The sequence below is a fragment of the Myotis davidii genome, unplaced genomic scaffold (genome assembly GCF_000327345.1).
Source record: "Myotis davidii unplaced genomic scaffold, ASM32734v1 scaffold1755, whole genome shotgun sequence".
NCBI classification, from domain to species: Eukaryota; Metazoa; Chordata; class Mammalia; order Chiroptera; family Vespertilionidae; genus Myotis; species Myotis davidii.
In genome coordinates this window covers 206887-233792 of record NW_006286225.1, presented here as the reverse complement: position 1 = coordinate 233792, position 26906 = coordinate 206887, and the positions used below count along the sequence as shown (strand labels likewise).

The following is a 26906-nucleotide window of genomic DNA, read 5'->3' as shown; positions in this document are numbered from 1 at the left end:
GAGTCATCTAATTTAGGCCAAAGGTAACACTGTCCTACAATGGGGGAAAAATATATTTTCAATAAATGGTGTTAGGTTAATTTGATATCCACATTGTGGGGGGTGGGGGGATTATTTTGACTTTGACCTCAAATCATGCACTAAATCAGTTCTCTATGAATTCAGATCTAAAGATGAAAGATAAAGTAATAAGCTTTTAGCTTTTACAATAAACATAGAAGAACCTCTTCAGGATCTTGGAGTAGGCAAAGATTTCTTAAGTGGAACACAAAAAGAGATAACTATAAATAGAAAAAGTGTTAACTTGAGTTTTATTAAAAACTAGAGGTCCAGTGCACGAATTTGTGCACAGGTGGGGGGGCCCATCGGGGGTGGGACCAGCTGGGGGAGGGGCTGCAGAAGGTTGGCCGGCTGGCCTCACCTCCTGATTGGCCGGTTTGCTGGCTGCAGTGGGCATCATAGCGACCAGTCGTTCCGGTTGTTACAGTGCTGGCTTTTTATGTATATACTAGAGGCCTGGTGCATGAAAATTCATAAACTGGAGGGGAATCCCTCAGACCGGCCTGCCCCCTCTCACAGTCTGGGACCCCTCAGGGGATGTCCTACTGATGGCTGGATAACTATAAATAGAAACATTGTTAACTTGAGATTTATTAAAAACTAGAGGTCCAGTGCACGAATTTGTGCACAGGTGGGGTCTGGCTGGCCTGGCCCCAATTGGGGCAGATCGGGACCAGGCTGGCTGGGAGGAGGGTCTGTGAGTGATTGGCCAACAGGCCCCACCCCTGATTGGGTTAGCAGCCAGGGGAGGGGCCATGGGAGTTTGGCCAGCCATCCCCACCCCCTGTTGGGGTAGGGGGAGCAATCAGTGGCAGGGCTGGCTTTATATATATATATAGATAAGAACTTCTGTTCATCAAAAATACCTTTAACCCCTTCCCCAATAATTTTTTTGTTAAAAACGTTTCTTTTTCAGACTAATTTTTTTATATTGGTTCTATATAGTATTTTTGATGCTGGTTATGAAAACAGTTTGTAACTCGTCTTCCTATAAACCATATTTTTTTACCATATTTTCTTAGTATACTCGTCGACGACTGAAAAAGAACATTTTGTGAAAACGAGTATACACGTTTCTGCCGGGGAAGGGGTTAAGAGAATAAAAACACAATGTACAGAGTGGGAGAATATATTTGTGCGCACGCTCTCTCTCTTTCTCTGCATATGTATGTATGTGTTTGTGTGTGTGTGTATGATATATAGCATTGCAGTATAATATATAAAGAACTCTAACAAGTCAATAGGATAACTCAATAGAAAAAGGACAAAAGATGTGAACACTTTCTAGAAGAGGATGCAAAATGATTAATACCTACATTAAGAGAAATTCAATGTAATTAACCACTGAAGAAATACAAATTAAAGTGCAATGTGAAGCCACTACACCTCATCTCTAACATGAAAAAGTTGGAAAATACCAAGAGTTGGTGATGATATAGGGGAACTGAAGTTCTCATGCATTGCTGATGGGAGTTTAAATTGTTAGAACCACATTGAAAAACTATTTGGCAGTGCCTGCTAAAACTGAACATATGTATTTTCTATAACTTCAAAATTCCACTGCTAGATATATATATACCCCAAAGAAATGCATATGAATATCACTTGCTAAAATGTTACCCCACACAAAGGAAAGAAATGCATACACTTTTAACCCAAAGGCATATACCAGGATGTTTATGGAAGCACTCTTTGTAATCATGAGGACCTGGAAACAAATGGGCATCAACCGTGGGATGAGTAAATAAATTATGGTTTATTCACACAATGAAATATTATAAAGCAGAAAGAAAAATGATCCACAAAGTCAAAATTGTGCATGAATTTCACATATATTGAGCAAAAGAGGCCAAACAATACTATATTATTCCATTTATATAAAGTACATAAACCTATCTGTCAGAAGTCAGAAATAGTGGGTTACTATTGGTGGAGATTAGTGATAAGGAAACGTCACAACAGGTGCTCCTGGGTTTCTTTAGTTGGTTCAACTTGCATAGGTATGTTCAGCTTGTAAAAATTTGTTCAACATATGATGTACCTATGACATGTACTTTTCTGTGTGTGTGTGTGTGTGTGTGTGTGTGTGTATACAGGATGGCCCCAAAAATGTGTACACACTTTAACAGCTGATAGCTCAGTTTTGAAAATGAAAAGTATTTTAATAAACACTGCCTTCATAATTATTTAAAGTGTATGTACATATTTTTGGGGAGCCACCCTATACATACACCTTTTTACCATATATATAATTTTCATAGCCTAACCATATTATAATTATAGTTTAGATGCCAAAATTCCTTGAAAAACCTCGGTGACAGCTATATCTCTGTGCTCTTTGCATGAATCTTGCACCTAACCCTAGCTCTTCTTGCAAACTACAATTTTAAAAAATTATTTTTAAACTATGTTTCTTTTTCTCTTTGTTTTCTTAGGGCCCTCCTGGTCCAAAAGGTGATAAGGTAAGAAAATGAATAGCAGAAACAAATTAAGTTAATGGAAATTCATATTGACATGATCTATGCTATGTTTTCCTTTATCTTTTTTAATGAGCATCAGATATACTTAGTGCTAAAATTATCCTCTCATTTTTCTACTCTGCAGGGAGAACAAGGTGATCAGGGACCTCGGGTAAGTTGTACCCTTCCGATCCTGAGCAGAAAATTAGTTTTCAACTCCAAACTTGTCTTGACTTCATGACTGCCTTTGTGTTACATAGTTTAGTATCACCTATACTTACAATAATTGATTAACAATAATAATTATTATAATGTGCATACACTGTTGTAGTATCTTAACTTGATAACTGTAAAGAGGACACTTCACAGTAATTAGCCCTATGGATTAAGGGCCATAATTGCTACCCACAGTCAACAACAACATCATTCCACTGGCTACTGGGTCCTTTATAATTGCATGCAGTGTTTTCAACATAAAGGCCTTGTGGGTTCCTATTGAATTTGGCCTTTTGTTCTGCAGTTAAATTTTATGTGCTGTTGCATAAATATGATATATTATAGATGAAAATATTAATGCATTTTATATGTTTATCCCTCATCATGTTTGAATAATACTTATTTGAATTTCTTATTTGTTATAGATGTTTGAGCAAATAAAAGGTGTAATGTAATTTAGCATTCCAGGGAGGAAGGGCAGCCTTTTCTTTTTCTCAAATGTGGCTCTTTTACCCACTATAACACAATGGTGAATGCTTTGTTGTTACCTTGGTAGTGCCAAGTCCTCTGCTCACATCTGTGCCTTATTACCCCAATGTTCAGACATACTGTTCCAATGATGTAGTGGCTCCGTTCAGACATACCTCTCGATTTTCTCATGTCACTACTCACAAAAGCGAGTATTCGGGTGAAGAGTCTTTTTTTTTTTTTTTTTTTTTTTTTTTACACAGTGGAAAAGCACACTTCAAACTTTCAGGTTGAAAACACAATTGTGTAGGACGTTTTTTGTCAGTGTGCATAATTATTGAATCCATGTATACTGCAGTCGAGGTTTTATTGCAAACGATGTAGTCAGTGCAAGTCTGTAAAGTTTGTGTCTTATGTCCTCATGTTTATTAAACCAGGTGAAAGTTATGCTATGATTTACGTTCCTTGCTATTCTTCGGCCATTCTTCATACAGAAATGATTATGCCTCAGAACGTTTCGTTTCTCATGGCAGTTATTCTAGCTGATGACTAGCTTCAAGGTAAAAGCTTATTTTATGGTCAAGGAGATTAAACGTTATGATATATGTCATGGATGTGAATGGGGTAAAAGTCTCCTAACCTTAGATGATTAGGGTATAGCCACTTGCTCGGTACGTGGTGATTATTTCGCATGGCATGTCTCCATGTATTGAGTATCATTTCTTTCTACACGCAATACCAAAATCACCCAGCTTGCCCTTTGCAGGTAAGAGGGAGACTGTTTCCATTCTGAGAAATCTTCTTTTGGCAAAGGAAGTGAAGGGGTGGTTCACAGCTTAGCTGTCATCAGTATGCAGGCAGCCCTCATTTAAAAAAAAAAAAGGTGTGTTGGCTTTCATCGTTTTAAAAAGTGACTTTTTTACATATTTCAGCCAGTTTTCACAGTGACTGGGGCCAAGTTTCACACGATTCAGAAGCCATTCAGCATTTCAGGTGGAAAGTGGCAAAAAATGATCCCATTTTCTCCTCAATTTTGCTTTGTATTGAAAGAATTTAGATTGAGTTAATAATGCAGGACAAATCTTCATGGGTAAAAAGCTAAATGCTCTGGGAAGTACATGAAAGAGAATGCGGACCTAGCAGATTGCCTAACTTTTCTCAGATTCTTAACTTAGAGACACGGCAGGTCACTTTCAGTGCTCTTAGAATTTTATAAATATTTCTTTCTAGTAAGCTAGTATTAGCTACTTATTAGGAAATTTATTTTATCAAGATAATAAAATGAATGTTTTATATTTTCTGGTAAATCAAATTAAGTTAGAACTGGAAAAGTCTTCAATTTAATGATAATTAACTTTACCCACAATTTCTATAGGCACAGTGTTCAGGCTGATGCTGATAGAGACTCTTTTTTAAAAATATAAATCTTTGTATTTGATTATGCTAACTATTTTTATCCTATGAAAGATTTGAATTCTACTTTTTACCATTTGTTTCAAGTAATTTCTTTCTTTCCATAATTAACTTAACAGTAGGATCCTCCATCATTTCATTATAGGATCTATACTGTTTCCTTGAATATGAAGTTCTTTTATTTTCTCTTTCCCAAGTGTGAAACAGGAATATGTTAAGGTATAATATTTGAATCAAAGCAGGAAAAAGGTAATATAAAATTAAGAAGGTGAAAGTATCTTGAAACTCTTGGACACATATTCAATAAGATATATTGAGCATCTACCATGTTCAAGATACCATGCTTAATACTACAGAGACTATAAATGTGTCAACTTTTCTCTCTTCTCCTGCCACTGTGGTAGTCTTCCAATTAATCTTGCTTCCAGTTTTAAGCCGGTGTAATCCACTTTCTACACAGCAGCCAGAGAGATCATTTTACCTGTAAGTTAGATCATGTTGCTCCCTGTTTTAAACCTTAGAATGAAATCCAAACCACTTTGGTTGGCCTTCACAGGCCTTCAAGATTAGGCCCTTGCCTCCCTCTATAACCTCAGCTATACCAGTCCTCCCTCCACACACTGTGCTCCAGCCCCACTGTCTTCCACGTGACCTTCAAACATACCACACTCACTCCCAACTCAAGGATGATTTTTCCACTTGCTCTCCTCTGATCTTTTTGTGATTGTATTCTTCTTATCATTGATACTTCATTTCAAATACCTCTACAGGGAGAGCTTCTGTAGTTATCCAATCTAAATCTGACATTATCCTATTTGCTTATTTATCTATTTTCTTGTTATCTGTAAAACATGCCTCTCCTTGAAACATAAACTTCATCTTGTTCATGACACACACCATCACCTAAAACAGAGAGGACCTGTTAAATATTTGTTGAATGTTAGAATAAAATATTATTACATCATTACTTCTCTTATGGTTCTAATAATCTCATGGGTATCTGAATAAGAAAACTATGTGGTTGTATGTTATATATCTTAAATAGCTATGCCACAAGATGATAGAAAAGGAACATTGTTCTATTTTAAATATTAATGGGAGACTGTGGGAGAGTTGTCACTAGAGCTAGGAATTCATAAATGGGTAATCTGTAGAAGATAAGATTAAGAGCAAGACATTACACATCCCAGGAAGAAGAAATAGTACAAACAATGCTATACAAGTAGGAAATAACAAGATTCATTTAAAGAACAATAATATTCTATTTACTAAGGAAATAATTTAAATATAGAAAAATTGTATTATATAAGGTTGAAATTTTTATAGAAGTTATACTATGGAGCAGTTTGAATGTCTAATGTAGTGGGCAATAGGGAACCATTGAAGATTTTTTATTACATCATTTGATGCATATTACCACCAGACTCTTTGATGTTATTACCAAATGTTCTTTATGAAAATCTTTTTGTTGATGTAAGAAATATCCAAACCTGTAGAGTTTATTTGAACCAAACTGACAATATACCCAGAAGCAAGTTCTCAAATGCTTCACAGAATGATAGCTTTGCAGTTCCCTTTACACATTTGGAACTAAGGAGGGAACATTAGGAAGATTAGATGAAGGTAAGAGAAAGCAAGGACTGAGAAAGAAATCTCTAGGACTGAATTACAGGACAGTTAATAAGATATTTGCTTCCTGGAATGTGACTAGGCCTCTGACGGGTCTTTTTAATATGTTTTTATTGATTTCAGAGAGAGGAAGGGAGATAGAAACATCAATGATGAAAGAATCATTGATCAGCTGCTTCCTGCATGACCCCCACTAGGGATCTAGCCTGCAACCTGGTCATGTTCCCTGACTGGGAATTGAACCATGATCTCCTGGTTCATAATGCTCAACCACTGAGCCAGACCAGCTGGGCTCTTTAAAAAACAAAAGTATCTTTTTTACCTCCTTGTACCCCACTGCTGTCCCCTCCCCAGGCCTTCCCGACACTATTGTGTGTCCATGGGTTATGCATATATGTGTGTAAGTTATTTGGTTAATCTCTCCCCCCACCCCCCGCTCCTCTGAGAAGTATGGAACAGACTGATGCATTTCTGAGGGTCTTTAAAAGACATTTCACAGGTGTATTAACCTAGATGCATAAGAACAATGGACAGGGCTTGCTTAAAGCAAAGATAAACCTTTTATATGCCTGGGTTGTCCATATCCACTATGATCTGCTCAGTTAGGAATTTATGATCAGATCACGCTGTGGGATTCCTTTTGGTCACTGGACTTGGCACGTTTATCACAGAACCCCTTTTTTGTCTACATGGGTGATAGTGTCCAATACAGAAAGGAACTGGAAGAGATTGAAAGCAGGAAGACCAAGTAGACCAGAACACTATGTCAGTCATCAGGGCAAGGTCATAAGAATCTGGGCTGTAAAGATAATGTCCAGTCCTCAGGGGAAGAGGAACAGAGGGGATGGGCTGGCTCAGTCTGGAACATCAGGTGTCATTGGAAGTAAGGGGCTGTACTGAGCAGAAAGTACAGTGTCTGAATGAGAAGCTGAATAGTGAGAAAGACTAAATTGGTGAACCAAAGAAGAAATTACAAACGAGTTACCAAAATGTTGTAGAAAGCGCCATGTTGTCTATGGGAATTAGGATATGAGTTTATTTTTCTCACATAATTAGAGCTTCAGAGAAGGCAGTTGGTGTTATTTAAATAATTCAATGATGTTACTATAGAAGTCTCTGGGAATCCCTTGGCCTTTCAGTCATAATTGCAAGAAGGCCACTTTAAATCCAACCATCACATGTATATCTATTATCAATAGGGAAAATAAAGGAAAGAGAGTCCATATCACAAAAACAAAAATTTTCTTGTGAACTTTATAGCATGTTTCTGCTCATGTCTCTTGGGCCAGATCCTGTCACATAATTAGGTCAAAGCTGCAAGTGGGCTGAGGAGAATGGAGTTGAAAAGGGAAGCTGCTTCATCTTACCAATAGGGTTTACCATAAGAGCAACCAAAAACCTGGGCAGATAAAGACGGAAAACCAGAGATGACACAATGAGTGGAGAAATTGGTAAGAGAGAAGTATTGAAGCAGAAGGTAAAAGATAAATTTGATCTATATCCAAAGTCTATGGCCCTGGGTAGAATTGTGGCCAGGTTAAGGTAAAAAAAAAAAAAGTGTTACAATCAAGAGGAGAAGACTTCGGATCATGTCTTCTTAAAGGAAAGATTTCAGTCAAGAGACAAAGTGTAGCAAAGCAAGCAAGAATTTATTGACCACAGCAAAACAAACAAACAAAAACACCCACTTAGGACAGTGAAACAAAAAATGGCATAGAAGAAGCTACAGGAGAGCCTAGGCTGGGCTCCTTTGGCTCACTGGGACAGCAGAGGAAAGGGGGCCTTGGAGACAAATTATGGGGGTTAGGCAGGATGAGCTGACGCTGCCCATTGCTCCCTTGGTTACAATATCGTGGGGTCCCTTCGTGTCTCTTGCAGTTCAGGAGATGCATGCCTGTGGGGGAAGGAGACAGGGAAGGAAATGGCACGGTGTGCTCCCTGGAGGGAGAGTGTACTAGCACCTTCATTTTCAGAGATTTTAAAGGGCAGGTGTTTAGGGGAAGTCTTAGGGGAGAATCAATAGACTATTCATCAGCTTTATGCTGATGTACCAAAATGAGATTTATTCTCAATTTGTCTGTCCTTAGATGTGGTTGGCAAATGGAACTAATTGGATTTCTGTTATCTATCTCCTTGAGTAGGGTGATTTAAGTTATTTACCCTCTGGTTGGGGGGATATGCAAACCATTTACTCCTAAGTATCCTTGGTTTAGGGAAGATAGAATTTACTAGGTGGCTGCAAACTGCTGTTTAATCTGCATCAGCTTCACTATTCCACTTGTCCTGGAATTTTCCTAGCTTCTTACTCTTCTGTAACAGAAGCAGCAGTCAGGGGGTAACATTTCAGGATACTGAGGTGAAAATTTTGTACACGTCTTGGAGCTCATTGGATTTAGGGGCTAACGTTGAGAAACAAGATAAATGTAGGTCTGAAGTTCCTGGCTCTGCTTGATAAATTTGACCAGAAGAAAGTCAAGAGGATAAACAAGTTGAATTTTAGTTTTGTTGAATTTGTAATCTGTCTAGATTATTTTACTTGAATACTATAGCAAACAGTTGGAAACATAACATTAGAGATCTAAGGTGGTGTCATAACTGGACATTACGGTTACATAAGTGAACTATCACACAGTGAGCATGGAAACTGTAGTGTGAAAAAGTGAAGCAAGAACCACTTTAGGAATATCCACATTTAATGGGTGGGACAAGGAAGGGCATCAGCAAAAGAGCGTAAGCACTGAACAAGAAACCAGAACCCTGCCCCGCTGAAGCACTAAAGGAAGAACTACTTAAAGCAGGGTAAGGGGGACACAACATGTTCTTAATAAAAAGAAAACCACAAGGATGAGCTCTATAAAAAGCTTTGGGATTTGGTATTCTGGAATTATGGGAATATTAAGGGAGTGCATTTTGCTAAGTAGTGAAAGTGAAAGATTGTAAGAAGTTACAAGGTAAATGGTAGGAAAGTTGACTGTCTTTGAATACTGTTGTTGGCGTATGATTTAGTGCAGAAACGCGTGGGCAGACATTTTTGACATGAGCTTTCTGTCAGTATTCATTGAACCAATTTTGAGCTTGCAATTTTAGGTATAATATAACAACCATAGATAGCATTTGGTTTTATTCTACAAGACACTGAATGTTAGATTTCCACATATGAATGCATCCTGACATTAGAATTGCACTTCCCTCCTTGCTTCTTGGTGAGATGTCATTGCGGATTTGCCATTAATCGTCAGTTCATTTTGCAGTGAAACACTGTGCTTTAGCAGTTATGCCTTTAGACTACATCGTCAGTATGGTGCTTTTCCTGTGCTGGCAGTCACCATGCCCATACTCATTTTTTATTTATTTCATCTTCATAGGTTTGTATGACAGAGTTTTGAGGCTATGGTTTTGCCCTGTATTTAAGCAGAGATTGTAAGGAAGTTGTAAGAGCATTCCTAGACTGAATGCCCAGTGGACTAGGGCATAGTACCTCACATAATAATTATGACTGCTAATTACTCAGAGTATTACAATTTGCTGAACACCTTTCTAGGTAAGTTTCCCACATCATCTCTCAGCTTTATTCAGTTCAACAAGATGGATATCAGGGAAGAAAAACAGGAAAAGTGATTTTACAGTACAGAGAAATTATATCCATATGGGCTGGGTTCAGGCTGGACAGGAATAAAATTCTAACTCCATCACTATCTGTTCTCTATGGTTATGATCAGAATTAAGTAAAATAACATGAAAAAAATTTTATAGTAAGTTCTCATCAGGCCATTGCTGATTACTCGCCCCATATTTCACATGAGGAATCTGGGGTAAAGTAACTTGACCAAGTTCACATAATGTGTAGGTGGTAAAAGTGGGCTTCAAACTCAGCTCTCTCAGCCTCTAGTGTGCTGTTCCCAGGGGATTAGGCTGCTCCCCTATCATAAGGTAGACATTGTAATCATCAACCTCAGTGTGAAACAATACAAATATATCTATGACTTAAATGATAACAATAGTGATGATAAATAACTTCATTGAGTTATTTTTAAAGTATACTTTATTGATCTTCATTGATTTTTAGAGAGAGAGGTAGGGAGAACAGAGAAGCATCAGTGTGAGAATGTAACATGGATGAGCTGCCTCCTGCACACTCCCTATGAGGAATTGAACCAGTAACCTTTCGGAATATGGAACAATGCCCAACCAACTGAGGCACACCAGCAAGGGCTATTGATTTCTTCTTAAAGTATGTCAAATACTCTATGAAGAAATCTTATTTCAGTAGCCTTATGAAATACTTACTTTTATGATTTCCATTTAATAGATGAGGAAATCAAGATTTAGAAGTTTAAATATTTTTTTTTTCAAGATAGCATTGCCAGTCAGCGGCACAGTCAGGATTTGAGCCTAGGAATTTATAGATTACATTTTTTTTGTTTGCTTTTTTTAGAGAGAGAGAGACAGAGAGAAACATCAATGTGAGAAACATCGATAGGTTGGCTTGCCATATGCTCCCCAACCAGGGATTGAACCCATAACCTAGGTATGTGCCCTGACTTGGAGTCAAACCTGCAACCCTTCTGCGTATGGGATGATGCTCCAACCAACTGAGCCACACTGGCCAGGGCACAGATTACATTTTTTATATATTCTCTCATTTATTCTCAGACATAAGTATGTGAGTTAGTAGCACAAATATTAACATGAATTTTATTTTTCTGATGAAAATTGAGCTCAAACAAGTGTTGTCCATAATCTTTCACACACATCTACCAAAAGATAATGCTGGAACCCAAACCCAGATTTCAAGATCTGTTCTCTTTCCGCAATACCAAGCTGCCTCCATAGGCGGCTAGAACCTTTTCAACTTTAAGATCCCATGCCTCTGTGAATCAGATGGCAAAGCCGGGAACACAAATGCAAACAGGTGCATCTTTTTCCTTTGCAATCATGATAATCATGATACACTGTCAACCCTTCTAAAAACGAATGCATGAATGCTCCCTAGTAATACCTAGACAGGTTCTAGGGAGGAAGGGCAATGCTGACCCTTACCTGAGGGACATAAGAAAGCCCACTTACCTTGTTATAATACAATCGTGCTTCTTCTCAGCATGATGGCAACAGTTTGAAAATGGTATAAATCAAGATCCGGGCATTATTTGCTCTTAGCGATTTTTTTCTTAAGATAACCAGATGAAGGCAATCTATTTTCTGCTTTTCATAAAGCTGCATTTACATGTTTTGCAAGAAATTTTGTTTATTTTGCTTTTAGTTGAGCCTCTCTTCAAAAGATTGAATTACTTTTATTGATCAATAACAGAACCTGAATGTCAAGTATAAAAGGCTCTTAAGGATTTTTCCCATTGTTGTTGGCACCTACTGCTGTTACCACTATTTCTCTTTCTTACTAAAGAGGGTTTGTTGCTTGCCCAGTTCATAAGGACTTCTGCCCTCATCATGAGCCACAGCCTTGGAGTCATAATCATACCCAGGGATTTGTGTTAATGGCTCATTTTCTTTTTCTGTATCTTAGTGATGTAAAAACGTAGCCCTAAAAATAAGCAAAACTATTGTAATGTTTAATACTGTTTTCTAAAATTAGGGTATTATGTTGTTCTGAAGTTGTGGCAAATTTACTAATTGAGCCCTAGCCAGTTTGGCTCAGTGATAGAGTATCAGCCCTTGGACTGAAGGGTCCCAGGTTCGATTCCAGTCAAGGACATGTACCTTAGTTGCAGGCTCAGTCCCTGGCCCTGATGTGTCTCTGTCACATTGATATTTCTCTGTCTCTCCTCCTCACTTCCACTCTCTCTAAAAACCAAAGGGAAAATATCCTCAGGTGAGGATTAACAACAACACAGAAAATTCCTAATCAAACTTAGGCAATAAAATGAACAAACATCATGAAGTTATCTTTTGACTATATATTTATCTAATCATTTGGTTTCCATCACATTGCCAAATAACACAGAGCCCTGATAAAGAAGAGATTTAGTAGTTATTAGTCTCTACATCATCAGCCAACAGCTGGTTTTAAATGAGTCCTAGGCTCTCACAGCTTCAATAAGCCACCCAGGAGCTCTGCTTAACTATTTTCATAAAATTCTTTTCTCTTCCCAGTGTATTCGAGTAAATTTTCATAACAGCTGGGACTACACAAAACTGATAGCATCTTAAAAACATCTTCAGCAAGACAGATTAAGTTCCAAAAAGGAAAGCATTTAGAAGTTTATTTTATTATCTTAACCTTTGTTGACCTGAATGATTAAACAGATTCTTTGGCTCTGCTAAAGCATTTAGGCCTGGATATTAATTTGATGTTCGTATTTACTTAACCCTTGCCTTTCTCTAGCCCTAATGAATACCCTACTCATTTGGTACTGAATGTATTGCCTGTGAAAAGAGAATTGATATAACACAATGGAAAGAAATAAATTGTGAGAAAATTATTTTAATGCTTTCTAGATTCAGAAGAAGTTGGCATGGAAACAGCAAGCTTGTTAAAAATTGCAAACGTTCTTGTTATATTTTATAATTAGAGTTCTCCATGGAGTGTTCTCTGTCACACTTCAAAGCATGAAGAGCTGGTATATTGAATTGAGCCCAGGAACATTTGTAAATTTGTCCTAATGTGGGTCAATTTAAAAAAATAAATGATCTTTGCAAACAATTGCTGATATGTAGACAATATTTCCCTTGAAATTCAGTGTTGTAAATTATATCTCAGTTATTGGTTATATAATTGAGCTCATCAAGAAGAAAAAGGAAAAGAGGATTTTGGAAAGGTTGAGAAATACGTTCTATTTCACATGATTTTAAATCATGTGCATTTTTGTTTAATGTAAAAGATTGTATAAGTAAACCTGTAAGTATATTAATAAAGTATGGTAAACTTTCACACAAAATATTTGGAAGTAAAAGTGAAGATTTTGCTCCACACAGCAATTTGTAAGCACTTCCCATAACAAAATAGTACAAAGCCTGAGATTTGAGCCCTTAACTGAAAATTCTTTTACTGACTGCAAATGCATTAGAATAAAACCCAAATCCAGTCATAAGCATGCCTGACAAGGCATTCTGGAGAATGATGCCAACCAGTTTAAATAACTATTAGATTTTCTTTCAGTGTTTTTAATGCAGTAATCTTCATAATAAAATAACTATTAATTCTATTTTATAAAGTAAAAGAAAGATTGCATTTGCCCACACTTTTGCTTATATCAACTGCAATATTCTCCTTTTTTTACTTTTTTACATGATTGATATATCTGGACATATACGTTACAGTCTTTTCAGGATAATGTGCACCATTTCACATTTTTTTTTTTTTTTGGAAATGAGTGGAATGAAAGATCTCAGGTGAAATATTATTTAATATTATTCATTTATATTTCTTTTGTTTGATTTTTACAAGTGCTCTCTGTAAAATATTTTCTAAATAATTTAAAGAATACCTTGATACATTAATGAACTTTCAAACACAAAACTATACAAATGATTTTATTCTTTTTGTCATATAGCTAAGCATGTTCATTTTCTCTTGAATTAAAACACGGGTCTTGCCGAGACCGGTTTGGCTCAGTGGATAGAGCGTCGGCCTGCGGACTGAAAGGTCCCGGGTTCGATTCCGGTCAAGGGCATGTACCTGGGTTGCGGGCACATTCCCAGTAGGAGATGTGCAGGAGGCAGCTAATCGATGTTTCTCTCCCATCGATATTTCTAACTCTCTATCTCTCTCTCTTCCTCTCTGTAAAAAATCAATAAAATATATTTAAAAAAATAAAATAAAAAAATAAAACACGGGTCTTACATTTATTAACCCATATAATGTGGAGCTATGGTTTGCATTAATTCTTACAAATGAAGCATATTATAAAATGTGGAGGGAAAGATAGATTTGAGATTGATGACTTTCAATATTATATTAGGAAGAGAAAGTTAGCCTTTAGATAAATATATTAAAGGCTGTATGTGAAGTGGACCAAAAAAATCGAACATACTATATTGTTGGTAACATCTATGAATAATGAGCATATTGGAAATAGGAAGTACAGCAATGTATAAGTAATTTAAACGAACAAAATCCAACATAATTACCACCATTCTTTTTCCATCGTTCCCAAAAGTAGAATTATAGTTGCAACAAAAATGTTAATGAAGTGGATTAACCAAATAGAAATCAAAAAAGTATGAGACGGCAGATTTTTAATGGTGCATCAAGGTTTGCAGAAGGGACTAGGCTGCAAGACCGTATTTTTGATCCTTCCCTTCAGAGCGGGTGAAATAATGGCTTATGCACTGACAGATCGTGTTCAGGGAGAACGGTTCCTGCAGTTCTGAATGAGATGGGTCTCTGGAAAGTCATTTATGCCAGACAGCAGCGCCCTTTCATAAGCATAGCCACACTAATGTGTCCAGCAGCTCCTCAGAGCAGACACAGCCTGTAAATCAAAAGTGGCAAACAGGACTGGCTTTGTAGGGACAGGATGTTGGTTGGGAGATCCTACTTCCAATGCAATTCTATAGCAACTTGGAAGGGAGCAGGAAGCTTTGTTTCTCATCTCTCAGAAGTCAGTTAAATTTTGCTTGAGAAATGTTGATGTTAAGAGAATTCCTTACTAGCACAAATAAACTTTTGAATGATTTAACCCACACAAAAATAGTAGTTATTATAATAATAATAATGATAAAAGTAATAATGTAACATTATTGTTTTCATAGTTCCATATGCCAAGAAAACTTATGGGCATTCTTATCATGCTATTCGCTTGTGAGTTTAGCATGAATCTGTTGATAAAGAAGCCTTAGTGATGGAAAAGATGATATCAAAACCCTCCAATGTAGCATGCAATACATCAAGGAACTAGTGACATAGGACATTCTTTCCGGAGCAGGAACTTTAGTTAGCTACAGGCCTAAATGAATTCATTACAGTTAAGATGGAGAAATGATGGTGAGCAAGCAGGAGGAGAGAGAAATGGGTGCGGCCAGTGGCAGTGTTGTTCTGGCTTGAAGCCTGTGTGATGTGAAATGGCAGGAACTAACTATAACCATAGGAAGTTCAAGGGAACAACAGGTGGTGATTGCTGCCCCATTCACCATGTCTTCAGGAGAACGTGCCAGCTGAACATTCTGAGTTTACTGGCAGGTGAAGGAAAAGATAAAGAAGACACCATCAAAATTTTACTTAAGAAAACTTTCAATTGCTTTTTAAAATACCTTTACACCTTGAGCCTTTTCTCAGGCCTATTTTTAGACGTTGAGTTAATCTATTTAGATAAATACTATTAAAATTTTGGCCCAACCTTGAAATATCTCACCCAAGTCTTGACCCCATTAAGACTTAGAGGAGGTCATCACTGTGTGAGGTTTCCGGGATGGGAGAAGGGACATTCTTCCACTGGTGAAGTAGGGAGTGTGGAATGAAGGATGTGACTGAGGGAGCCATGCCCAAACCCAGAACACAGCAGAGAATCTGCTAAAACATGCCCAGTGTCAAGTTGCATATGCTGTCATACTTTGTCACTTTGTCCTGTTCAAGGTTTACAAGTTGTTTCTCATATTAAAAATTATCAAACACTTGCCTTTTCTCACAACCAACCATTTATATTATTATACTGTATCTTATTCTGTATGTAGGTATTTGCATATGTATTAATTTATTAACAGAAATTATTTTATCTATAGAGATATTTTATATATACATATGTATAGACATACATATGTATATTTATGCAAAATTTTATTTGCCTGCATTATCTTTATGAAACAGAGTTCTCCATGAGTATAGATTATTATTAACATATACCAGCTAATTACGTATACAAATGTTAACCTACTTTTATTTATACTCTAATTCCTATTAAGAAAAGATAGGCAAATATTCAAAGCAACATGGGAAGTTTATTTGGATTAAACTGCTACATCTTCCCTGTTTTTAAAAGAGCATTTTTCTACACAGTATGGCTTTTAGAATTGTTTAAAGAGAATGTAAATTAACTTTTAATAATTTAATGCCTAATTTTTATTCTTTCTTTTTTTAAATATTTTCTTCCCGCTTTTTTTTTAATTATCTTTATTGTTGAAAGTATTACAGATGTCCTCTTTTTTCCTCAATTGACCCTCTCTACCCAGCACCAGTGCCTGCTCCCCATCCTCTGCCCCAGGCTTTTAGCACAAGATGGGTTATGCATATATTCTATATAATAAAAGTCTAATATGCTAAGTGTCTGGTTGACCAGTGACCGTTCGACTATTCAACTAATCAAAGGGTAATAAGCTAATGATATCCTAAGGCCACTCAGCTGTGCACTGACCACTAGGGGCAAGACAACTGGTTGACCAGTCGCTATGACATACACTGACCACCAGGGGGCAGATGCTCTAACCAGTAGATTAGCTTGCTGCTGGGGTCTGGCCGATCAGGACTGAGCGAAATGGACTGGACAAGCCCTGGAGCCCTCCCGCAGCCCCTCCCTGGCCCTAATCGTGCACTGGTGGGGTCCCTAGGCCTGGCCTGTGCCCTCTAGCAATCTGGGATCCCTCAGGGGATGTCAGAGAGCCAATTTCAGCCTGAACCCACATGCCACTCCCCTCAGGAGGGCACCAGACACATAGCTCACAGCTGGCGAGTGTTGCTGTGGTGTGAGCCTCTCCCGAACGGGACTGATTGGGCACAAGCCCACGGCAGGTGCAGTGGGGCCAAGATGAGCAGGAGTGTCAGGTAGGAACTGCAGTCAGCATTGGACTGTGGATTTTGGCCCAATCCCTATAGGCCACCCAGAGGGATCCCACCTGTGCATGAATTCGTGCACCAAGCCTCTAATACATATAATAAAATGGTAATATGCAAATTGACCCTAACTGCGGAACAACCGGGAATGACCAGTTGCTATGATGTGCACTGACCACCAGGGTGCAGACACTCAATGCAGGAGCTGCCCCCTCGTGGTCAGTGCATTCCCACAGGGAAAACTCTGCTTAGCCACAAGCCAGGCTGATGGTTGGGAGTGCAGCAGTGGTGGTGGGAGCCTCTCCCACCTCCTTGGCAGTGCTAAGGATGTCTGACTGCAGCTTAGGCCTGCTCCCCATGGGCAGCAGGCCTAAGCTGTCAGTTGGACACTCCTTGAGGGCTCCCGGGCTGCCAGAGGGATTTCTGACTGCCAGCTTAGACCCAATCCCCTGGGAGTGGGCCTAAGCTGACATCCCCAAGGGGTTCTGGACTTTGAGAGGGCACAGGCTGGGCTGAGGGACCCCCCTGAGTGCATGAATTTTCATGCACCAGGCCTCTAGTATACGTATAAGTTCTTTGGTTAATTTTCTCCAACACACCCCCTTTTTTCCAAGCCACTCTCCACTTCAGTCCCTGGCCGCAGCATGTAGACACCCTCTCCACCCCTCCCGCTGGCCAAGCCAAAGGCATTTCCACTCCTTCTCCCGTTAGTCTCCCCACTCCCCTGGTTGTGTGCAGACCAGATGCATGCCAGTGGCTGCAGGCTGTTTCTGGATCTATTTTGTTCATCAGTTTATTTTGTTCACTTAGCCTACAAGGAACACCATTTCTATGTTTTTTTGCGATGGAAATGCTAATGGTGGCAGTTCTTGATCCTCATATCAACACTGGCTCTGACTTCCAGGAGAGCCCATTGACTGAGCTTTTATACAATAATTCTTAAGGGACAAATATTTGCCTTGACTTGAATATCAGAGAAAAGTTTAAGACTTAGTTCAGAATTCAGTTGCTATTTCTTAGCCATCTTATCTATACTAATAAAAAGGTAATATGCTAATTAGACCGGACGTCTTCCAAACATCGTTCTGGACAAAGCTGCGACAGCTGTGAGGGCTAAGGAGGGCCAGCAGACCTGGCGGCTGAGAGGGCTGAGGAGGGCTGGTGGCTGGCAGTGGAGCAGCAGCCAGGTGATGGGGGCAGTGCCTTCCCCTGATTGCCTGGTCGCCTCCCACAGAGGGAGGCCAGACTGTACCTTAGGCCCAATGGGGAGCAGGCCTAAGCCGTCAGTAAGACATCCCTGAGGGCTCCCAGACTGTGAGAGGGGGCAGGCCACGCTGAGGGACCTCCCTCCATTGCACAAATTTTCGTGCACCGAGCCTCTAGTTTCTTTATATTTCTTAGTGTTAGAAGAAGTCAGAAGTTCCTAGAGTGTCAGCACTAGAATTTTCTTTTAGGCATTCTCTTTTTCATATGGAAGGGACTCAAACATATTTCTTGCATTGATTGCATCATAGCAGCACCTTGTAATTTTTCAGTCTTGATTCTTCTTTACTCTCAATGTATTTTTATCCTACTGAACAGTTCTTTGATAAGGTTAACATTGGAAAGATTGTGAATCACTAGCATAATTTTATCAGATGTATTGGAAATCAGAAATTACCTTGTCTTCATTATAATGGCTGATATCCATCATATGGTAAAAAACTGCTAGCTACAATTCAACCATTTCTATTGACGTTTTAAAATTTCTTTGAAATTATGCCTCTGTTGTTAAAAGAATTTATAAGCCATATGATAATCAATATAATTTTGATGATGAAAACAATAGTTAGGAATATTTTACTTTTTACTAATGTGTTATTCTTTTTCTGCCTAGTAGTTAACTATTATGTTTAAACCTCAACCCTCACATAGTACTTTTATTTTCTGGTGTAGATAAATATATATTATTTCTGCTTTGACAAATTAAAGTTTCAGGAGAATCTTCCAGTGTTAGAATATAGCATGATACGGCCATTCTATTTTTTGTTGCCTTTTTTACTCAATACGAAATTATTTTTCAGTCTTACAACTGTTTGTTTAATAGTCATTCACAATTATTCAGTAATATTGGAAAAGGAAATGAACTTTGAGGAGTTATAGGAAGAAGGTAACTATTAGACATTTTGGATTTGTTCATAAAATTAATGTAGAGTTTACAACTTCACCCTTCATTTTATACTTTTAGGCAGAAAAGTCAAACAAAATAAAAATGGGAAAAGCTTGCCATGTCACCAGTATAATGTTGAATGTTAAAGCTGTAACTCTACACTGGCCTGTGGTATTACTCCCACTTTGGAGCCATGTAGCTGTAATAAAATGTGTCAGAGAAGAATGCAAAGTTTGAGTCATGATATCTGCCCATGATTTTATATAGTAACTGTTATAACAACTCGAGATTTTTAGAACATGTCCAATGAAATGGCATGTGCCAACAGGGTTGTAGTTTGAGAAACTGTCACAACTTATATGGAATTTCTTTTTAATGTGGAGGGTAATAACCTTGGTTGAAGAAGGGGAAGGGAATTCATTATTTCTATTTTTCCTTTCTTTTGAAATTGGTACATTATTTTATGCAATCTTCCCTCTGTGTTTTGCATTAATATTTCTCATGAAGCAGATTAGAGACTACAAAGTGGTAGCCTGTGGACCAGAATCTGATAGCAGCTAAACTTTATTTGGCTTGCCAAAATTAGTTGCTAACATTTTAATACTGGCAATTTCAGATGAAATCTTGTTTTTTTAATTTCTCTTGCTCCCTTATTATTTTTTAAATTAAAGTATAGTTGACATACAATGTTATATTACTTTCAGTTGTACAACAAAGTGAGTCTGCAGTTATATACCTTACAATGTCATCACCCTAATAAGTCTATTAACCATCTGTCACCATGCAGAGTTATTACAATATTATTGACTATATCCCCTGTGCTGTACATTCCATCCCCCTGACTTCTTTATTTTATAGCTAGAAGTTTGTATCTCTTATTTCCCTTCACCTTTCTCACCCATCCCCCCACCCCTCTCAGTTTCTGGCAACCATCAGTTTGTTCTTTCTGTGAATTTGTTTCTGCTTTATTTTGTTTGTTCATTTGTTTTGTTTTTTTTAAATTCCACATATAAGTAGTCATACAGCATTTGTCTTTTTCTGTCTGACTTATTTCACTTAGCAAATACCCTCTAGGTTCATCTATGTTGTCACAAAAGGAAAGATTTCATTCTTTTTTATTGCTGAGTAATATTCCATTATATATATCACATCTTTACCCATGTATCTATTGATGGACACCTAGATTACTTCCATATTTTGACCACCTGTCTGGTCCACCATATACACAAGTGACATCAAATATAAAGATAGTTATAGAGCATTCAAGCATGTCCTAAATTGCAATCAAAATTTAGTCCCGTATGGAAACATGCAAATTTCAGGGAGGTTTTCAAGTCACAGGCTATGTTAGATTTGTGTAATTGAATTGACTGAGAAAACACTAAAACTTTAGTGTAAAGATCAAAGGGGGATACAGTGTTGGAGAATAGGACCAGGTAAGTAGTGAAGGAGGGCTCCTAGAGTAGTACTACCAAGCAACATCAGTCTCCAGTGCACTCTTCCAAGCACTCCATTTCTGGGTGTTGTGGGGGTCATTGAAGAGTTCCACTGTTGCAGAGGGCTGTCGGGCATTTGCTGAGGGGTCACATTTATTTATGGAGGAGGGTGAACTTAGGATGTGACATAGGAAACACAAGGATAACTGTGCACCCGTTACAGCTGAGCCCCATGGGACTCTCGCCAGCTCTTTTACAGGCTGGCTTCCAGCCACCTACCCCTCTGTTGGAAGAAGAAAAGAGGCTGCCATCCAGGGAGCATGCCCAAGGAATTGTAGAGTCAACTCAATCTAATACCATACAAAGGAAGTTTAGCAAATACCCAGGAAGCCAGAACTAAATAGTTTCTAGGGAACAACAGGACACTTTTGCTTTCTCTCCCAGAATGAAGAATGAAAAAACGTTGCATTTTTCTCACAGGCTTCTGGACAAATGCCTATTTTTTCTTCAATATAAAGTGCCCTGTCAGCTAACAAATCCCCTATTTTCTTGGCACTGTTCTTTCCTAATCCTGCTGTGCCTATTCTCTCAGAGGTAGACTGTTTCCTTTCAGAAAATGGATAGAATACATTCAGGTTGAGGTGAGCTTTGACCTGGCAACCTCAACTAAAAAGCAGCCTCGGTTTCATGGAATAGTAGATACCGAATAGGATTGTGTGGTACACTATCATGAGGCTGTGTCATCTCAGAGGGACGGGTACTCAAAAATTAGAAAGGCTAGTAGTTTGCGGCCCATAATTTATAATTTGTATGTCAAATGCAAATTGCATAAGATTTAGATGGAATGGAATTAAAGTTTCCTTTTGCATTATTTATATTTGTAAAGGGGGGGCACTTAAGCAAATTATTATGCAGTGATTGGTAGTCAAATTGATCTTCTAAACAAGACTTCTAGAGGAGGGCTTTTTAAAAAATTTCTAAAAGAACAAAATTTTCACCGTTCTGTGTTTGCATTTACTTGCAGAACATATGCTAATTACAATGTGCTTATTTATTCATTAAAGCAGTTAATTAAAAGACGTATACTTGATAACAATTGATCAGGATAGTTCTGATTAAAACATAACTTAAAATTATAAAAGCAAATTTATTTTTAATTACTATAAACTTATATAAAATTATAATGTATAATTCAGATTGCCATGTATGTAGACAAGGCATTTGCTAGGCTAGCCTATATTAACAAGTTTCATTATTCAAAACTAAGTTAAATGCTTTAACTTCAAATCTTAACTACTCTTTCTAAAATCTCTAATTCTGTTAACAGAATCTTTATTGTCAACTTTGAAACAAGCTAACAACCCTTTCCTGAAACCCTCAGAATCAAATGTGTTTCAGAATATAAAGTTTTAGGCATTAGAAAGTTAATACTATCCGTACACTGTGTATTGTCTGACACACTCAGAGACCTGAAGCTCAAGCCATCAATTTCTGCAGTGAAACACATGCGTGTTCACACTAAGAAGGAATATTATTGACCATAAATGGCCTCACATCTGTTCAAATCCATCTTTGCCACCAACTGAGTTTGTTGCAAACTTAAAAAACCTTTAGTTTAGACTTATGAAAACATTTTATTTAGGAGATTTTAGAATTACAGAAAAGGAATCAAGGACTGTATCTTCATTTTTAATCTATTCTTCATAATTTTGCCTGGGTTGTCTTCCCGATACCCACTTATGCTATGGCACCTTCATTGTGTATCTTTTTGGCTTCCCACTACTTCCCTTTAAGTTTCTTTAAAGACCTTTCAAAAGTTAAATCCTATTGACTTTTCCAGGTTCTTCCCTAAAAAGTAAGTGCTTCACTCCAATCAAACTCAACTTACCAGCAACCTCAGAGTGTACCTCCTACATCTTTGCTCACTGCACTTCAAACTAGAGTACCTTGCCTCAAGTCCGCAACCCATGTCAGATACTATCATCCTATTATCCTTACTCTCCTGACTGGAATCCCACCTTTATAAGAGCCGTACCCATGCCCTAGTCAGAATATGCTTAAATAAACCAGTCAGAGAAAGACAAGGGCCGTATATGGAATCTAATGCACTAACAAGCAAAATAGTGACAGCAGGCTGACTCATAGAGAGCAGGCTGACAGCTGTTGGGAAAGGAGGGAGCTGGGTGGAGGGATTGGAGGGATTGAGCAAAAAAGAAAATAAAAGAAAAAACTCATGAACACAACAACAGTATGGTGATGGTTGGGGAGGGTTGGGGTGGGGAAGGTGGAAGAGGCGATAACGGGGATAGATGGTGATGGACAGAGACTTGACCTGGGATAGTGAACACACAATACAGTGTACAGATGATTGTTGTAGAATTGTGCATCTGAAACATGTATAATTTTGTTTACCAGTGCCACCCCAATAAATTCAATAAAAACGGAAAGGAAAGAATGTGCTTAAATAGAATACTGCCTGCCCTCTAATTACAGCACTAATTTAGTATATTTTCCATTTGAATTGATAGTCATGTGCTAACTTCCCCACCCAACTAGATTTAAACCCATTCAGCTTTTTCAGTGTACTTGGTGTGAACATGTAATTACAAGATGAATGAATGTGTTAGTTAATATCTCTCTTGATCTCATCAATCTGACCACCCACAAGGAACCTTACACCCTGTAGTCATTGCCATTGCCCAGATCCTAAACGTCCCCACATGGAGAATAGGATAAAGATCTCAAGGGGAGTACCCAGAAAAAGACAGACTCTGTGTTCCAAGTACAGATTTAGGATTACTTTGGAAAAGGAAACTGTATTTTCTCTTTGGTTTCAGTCTTCATCCTGACAGGACTATCAAGAAGGCAAGGTGTCCCTCTCCTTTGAGAGTGGCCAGGTACTAAGGGCCTACAGGGCTACCCTGTTCTGTAGGTCTCCACTTAGATAACACTTCCTGGGGGAAGACCAACCTGACCAGTGGGCCTGGTTTAGCTTTCCTTTCTGTGCACTCGCATAGCTTTTGTTTTGTTAATAGTCATCATATTTACTTTTGGGGTATGAGTCTCAATCCAAAAATTCCGGTCAGTAATAAATATTTGGACTTAATTTTCTGTAAAAATTTGATTTCTGGATCTGAGCCTCCATTCTTCTGAGCTGATAAAAATAAACACATAAAAACCATCAGTCTTCCTGGGGTCTCCACACTGTCCTCCACCTTTAGGCCTGCTTCACACGTCTGGAGGTCTTATAGTATTGAACGGTCCGGGGTTGGAAATAGGTCCCGGTCTTCAGTTGGCGGACCACACAGCATGCCTTAACCGACGTGCATGGCCCTTCGGGTACAGGGTGTCATTCCTGAATCTTGGGGCACAGGAAACTTTCTACAATGTCTGAGCCACCCTTCGGACTGGAGAATCTTTTGCAAGGCTTCCTCTGATCCCATACATCTAGATATGTCACATACCACTTTTTAAAAATATATATTTTATTGATTTCAGAGAGGAAGGGAGAGGAGGAGGAGGAGGAGGAAGAGGAGGAGGAGAGAGAGAGAGAGAGAGAGAGAGAGATTGAGAGAGAGAAACATCAATGATGAGAACCATTGATTGGCTGCCTCCTGCCTTCCCCACACTGGGGATCGAGCCCCACAACTCAGGCATATGCCCTGTCTGGGAATTGAACTGTGACCTCTTGGTTCATAGGTCAACGCTCAGCCACTGCACCACACCGGCTGGGCCCATTTTCTTTATAAAGGTATTGTTGCCTTCTTGGAAGTGCTTCTGGGAAGCTGGGCTAAGCCCCCACTGCTCTTGGGGACCACAGATCTCCTTCCTCTCTTTTAGTTTGTGGGAGTTTCTTCCTAGATATTCTTGATTTCTAGAAATGTTGGTAGACAAGTCTGTTTCCTATCTTGCCTCCTCAGACATTTTCTGAGGTAATATCAGATGGCTAGAGCGTGGTGGAATGGCACAGGAAATGGAAAAATAAGAGAAAAAAATCTAGATAAATATATCAAAAGAGATCTCAGCCACAGTGTAATTGCTTCTTTAATGTTTGCCTTTCTTGGTTAGACTTTGAACTCCATCGAGCCTGAAATAAGGCTTTCTAATCTCAATGTGCAAGTATTGTCTTGTTTGTGTTAGGATCCTATTAAATTCTTCTTGAAGAAATGGGGATGAAATTCAGAGACTGGATATATGGAAAGTATAATGGCTAAGAGGGCAGACTCAGAGAAGATGGCCTGGATGTGAATCTTGGCTTTCCTATTTACAGTTAGATGGGCAAAACCCTTAACCTCTTCATGCCTCAAATTCTTCATTCATCAGGTGGTGGTTGTGAGAATTTTAAAAAGTTAATGTTTAGCCTGGCCAGTGTGAGTCAGTTGAACATCGACCTGTGAACCAGGAATTCATGGTTGATTCCCATCAGGGTACATGCCCGGATTGTGGGCTCATACCCCGGGGGTGGGGTGGGAGGGGGTCATGCAGGAGGCAGCCGATCAATGATTCCCTCTCATCATTGATGTTTCTATCTCTCTCTCCCTCTTCCTTCCTGTCTGAAATCAATTTTAAAAATGTATTTTAAAAAATTAACATTTATAAAATTCTTAGACTAATACCTGGCACATCATCTGTGTCATATGAATGTTATCAGTGGAAGTGGAGTTCTTGAGGTGCTGTGAGGAAAATAATTTCCTGAGGCATCCATGGGAAGATGAGGTTTCATGGAAAGCTTTATTGATGATGTAAAATTAAGGGGCTCCCTTCCAAGGTCCCATCTCTGTCCGTCTCGCCGTGGAAGAAGTCCATTCTTGTCTTCAGCAGGGCCAAATGAAGGCCACTGCCCAGAATTTCTGCTCCATATTCAAGTCCAGTCCAGTCCAGCATCTGGCTAGCTTAGCTTGTGTTCCCAGCTACAGTTCATGTCATGTGGAGTCTGCACGGCCATATGTCATGCAGCTGCTGAAGGCTGCAAGACAATGAGACAGAGCAGGTGAGCACATGGGCTAATGCAGGTCCTGAGCAAGAGAGAACAAGAGTGAGCAAGAGAGAGGGTACCCTTTGTCTGTGGGTTTTCACTTTCCAAGATTTTGTGTGCGTCCGATGGGGTCCACCCCTAGCCAATGCATTGTTTCCCAGGCTAGACTGGCAGACAGGCACCTTCCTGGGTCACCCCAACTGCACTGTGCATGCGCCTATCTCCCCCTTTGTTCAGTCTCTTCCCCAGTCATCTGCAGGGAATGGAGCAGTGGTTCCCTGGGGCACATGAAGCTGTAGCTTCCTGGTGAAGCTGCCAGGTGACCATGCCTATAATGTCTGGCCTTCCCTTTGCTCTCTTCCCATTAGTAATATTAATAAACTAATCACAATGTTAACATTAATGTTGATCACTATCATTACCATTGTCCTCATTATTTATCTTTATTGTTACTAAGAAATCCTCAGACAAGACTGTTCTCTTGATGTTCTAAAAGAGAGAACAGCTCTGGTCCAATGCTAGCAAAGTTTATATAAATAAAGTTGATACAGTTTTATTTTTGAATGATCTCCAAGACTGCTAAACTATTTTATATTTCTTCCCTGTATTCTGTGTCTACTCTGGTTCCCTCAGGATCATGCTTCCTCAGGAATCTGACTTCTTTTCATCTTCTGTTGGCCTTTCTTAGCTCTATGTCTTTAGGAAACACTGCAATGACTCCCTGGGACCCCTTCTTAGGTTGTATATGACAGCTAGAGCCTTTCTCAGTACCTGTGGTTCAGGCAATTTTTCTTATATTTCACACTTGCCAGTGTTGAAGTTTATCTGCCATCTTTCTGCTTATTCGCAGATCCTTTGTTGTTTGTCTTTACTTAGCATTCAAGTAGCTACAGTATTTAATATATTTAATGTCATTGTCAATGCAGAGATTACATTATTCTCTTTCTCTTCTAAATAATTTGAAAATTCACACTTGTCATTTACATGTAAAAGGATAATTCCTGGAGTGACTAGGGTTAACATTTGTAATAGAACACAATAGAATAGAACTTAGAGTACCTATAAAAAAGAAAGACTAACTTTCTGAGCCAATATTACATTCAACTGCAGGAAGCTGGGTACTTCCACAAGGTGATCTTTTTCAGTCAATTATAAATTCTGATTTTCATAGGCTCAAATGCTCACATTATGTTTTTTCAAAGGATTTCTTTAGCTATTTAGAACTTCATATAGTTGCTTTTTCTCTTCAGATACCATCTACTACAATGTGGAATGATCTTAGAACTTCATATAGTTGCTTTTTCTCTTCAGACAGATACCATCTACTACAATGTGGAATGATTTAGTAGTAAATTTTCCTTCTCTTAATTCCTTTCCTGCT

The 26906-nt window shown here is 38.6% G+C and overlaps 1 protein-coding gene across 1 annotated transcript in view; it reads left to right on the top strand.

Annotated features, from left to right (window-relative positions):
- The window catches only part of LOC102756642 (collagen alpha-1(XXV) chain), a 209248-nt gene that overhangs the window by 54725 nt on the left and 127617 nt on the right, over positions 1-26906 (top strand). The window contains exons 4-5 of the mRNA XM_015559760.1: positions 2496-2522; positions 2665-2691. The gene's annotated coding sequence lies outside the window, so the exon portion shown is untranslated. The remainder of the gene's footprint in view (positions 1-2495; positions 2523-2664; positions 2692-26906) is intronic.